Raw genomic sequence first — 2723 nt, 5'->3', positions numbered from 1 at the left:
TGGGGTGCAAGGAGTCAGCAGGGATATGCTCTTCATCCCGCTGGGGCCATCTGCACCAATTATAAGCCCTTTGGAAGCCAGCGGAGGGCTGTTTAGCTGCTGGTTCTCTATGATTAGCTAGTTCTTGTTTTGTGAATATTGCACATGGTGCAGCCAGCTGTACGAAGCATTCATGATTCAAAGCTTTTCTCCCCTCAGAAAGAAAACTGCCAAGCTAGTTGTTACTACTATGGGGAAGGGAAAAAAAGTTTACAAGTCTTATTTTCTGGCAACTTCCTTTTCCTACCTTATAATTCCACCTCTTCCCAGGATTAGGACCATTCTTTTGCCTATTTTCTATAGGCACATATGTGAAGGCGCTTGCCTGCTGCAAATGAGCCTTGCTAAGAAATAGCAAAATAGTATATAATTCCAGCTCAGGCATTATCATCCATAGTCCAATAAACGCTCTTTTCTTTATTTGGTGTATGTGAGAGACCTGATGTTAAGGCATCCTTTTAATGTAACCATTCCGGAGACTCAATCTTTCGCAATGAACTCAGGAGCCAGGGCCAGCTGCTGAGGCTTACCTTCTTTCCCAGCGACTGAGCCAGGAACAAAAGAGTGCTCTGTTCACACCTGAAATCCTCCGTGTTCTCACAGGGGAGAAGCAGTTGGCTGGCTAGAAGCCAGCAGTAAAATCACCAGGGATGCTTAATAAAATGCAGATTCCGGGGGCTGTATCATAGACTTAAAATCCAGGCTCACACGTGCGTACAGGACCAGAGAAGTGGCAGATCTGGGGGTCTCATAAACAGCAATAATGAAAGCCATGAGCTTGGCTACCCTGCAGCGTAATGAACATGGAAACAGAAGAGGCCAACCAGATCCCCTTCTTCCTCCTAACTCTGAACCAGGCAAGTGAACTCATTTCTATTCTCATAATATACACGCTCTGTGATGAACAGCAGCACAGATCCACCAATAACAAACAGGACACTCAGTGCATATAAAAGGGTCTTTGCAGCATGGGTTTGGGCGGCTTACAACCGTCACCTCAATTTTCAGAACTTTAGGAACTCATCTGTATGTGGAATGAATAGTTCTACTTTCCCTGTTGAGTGAAGAGAGAAATAAAAATACCTATGTAAATATTTAGCAGGAAGACTACCCCAAAGTGATTTTACTTTTTTTTTTTTCTGATAAGCAATTTTAGGTGTGTCCAAGTAAAAGAAAATCTGTACCAACTGTGGGTTGTTCCATTGAGGGTAACGGGAGCCATGCATCTCACTGTCTGAGAAGGGAGTTACAGCTACAGAAAGGGAGAACACCAGAAGGCGTCCATGGTGTCAGAATTCATGGTTTTCAATACATGGATAGGAATAAATTCAGATGCTGTGTGTGTGTACATGTCCACAATGATAGTAATGGATTATAGCCCACTGAACAGATGAAACCACAAGCGCATACTGACATAAATTAACAAATAACAGGAAAAGAGTAACTCCATACTGGAAAACCCTGGCAAACAGTGCCTTAAGCAAGTGGCCAGTTAGCGGGGCGCACGGCTGGCTCACTCAGTAGAGTGTGCGCCTCTTGATCTTGGGGTTGTAGGTTCGAGCCCCACACTGGATGTAGACGTTACTTAAAAATAAAATTTTTAAAAAACAATTTAAAAAAGACAAAAGAAAACCAAGTGGTCAGTTAGCATCGTCCCTGACGGGGCACGTGCACACCGTGTGCCACCTGGTGAGACGTGGTGAGGGCACAGCAGCGCTTCAGGGTTCCTGCCAACGGTGCATCAACTAAACCTAATCAAAGGGAAACATTATCCAGAATAACCACCACCCCGTAATCTTCAAAAATGTCAAGGTCAAGAAAGCCAGCAAAAAGCTGGGGTACTCTTCCAAAATAAAGGACACAACAGAGATTCGACAATTAAAGGCAACACGTAATTCTGAACTGTATCCTTTTGCTATAAAGGACATTACTGGGCTAGTTGGCAAAACCTGAATGGTGGTCAAGGATTAGATGGCAGTAAGTATTTGTGGGGATGAGCACTGAGTGTTATGTGGAAACTAATTTGACAATAAACTATTTGTAAAAAAAAATAATAATAATAAGTATTAATGGCGATTTCCTGATTTGCTAGTTCTTTCCTGGCTACACGGAAAAATTCCTTGTTTACAGGAAATACACACTAAATTCAGGGGTAATTTTTCCGAATGATAGGCCTATCAAGTCAGCAACTTGCCATCAAATGGTTAAGGCTCAGTCCTTGCAATTTTTCTGGGAATATTTCAAAATAAAAATGTTTTTAGAAGTGCACTTCCTTTTCATTTTTATCTGTTGTAGGACTTAAAAAAGGTCCACCATAATAATGAAGACAGTGACATGAAGACAGATGTCACAACACCAAGAGTTTCACAAAAATTATTTCTTGAAACAGAGTAAAGATTTATGTTATTTTAAATAACATGATTTTAAGCGTATATTTTAAAACATTTACCTTTGTGAGTTTAAAAAATCAGTGAATATATTCTTTTGGGTTGAATTAAAATAGAATATTTAAGATTTTAAAAAAGTTTGGCTGGGGAAAAATAATAGTTTTGCAAAACATGTGTGATCCAAAATTAAGATAATATTCAGCAGCAAGAAGTATCCCAATTTCTCACAACCAGTTCGCACAAGCAACGACACGCATGCCTTACTTTAAGAAGGCATCAAACAGAAACAGGCAAATC

This window comes from Crocuta crocuta, unplaced genomic scaffold (assembly GCF_008692635.1).
Source record: "Crocuta crocuta isolate KB4526 unplaced genomic scaffold, BGI_CrCroc_1.0 scaffold3, whole genome shotgun sequence".
In the NCBI taxonomy this organism is placed as follows: domain Eukaryota; kingdom Metazoa; phylum Chordata; class Mammalia; order Carnivora; family Hyaenidae; genus Crocuta; species Crocuta crocuta.
The sequence above is the reverse complement of the archived record's forward strand: the minus strand, read 5'-3'. Positions refer to the sequence as shown.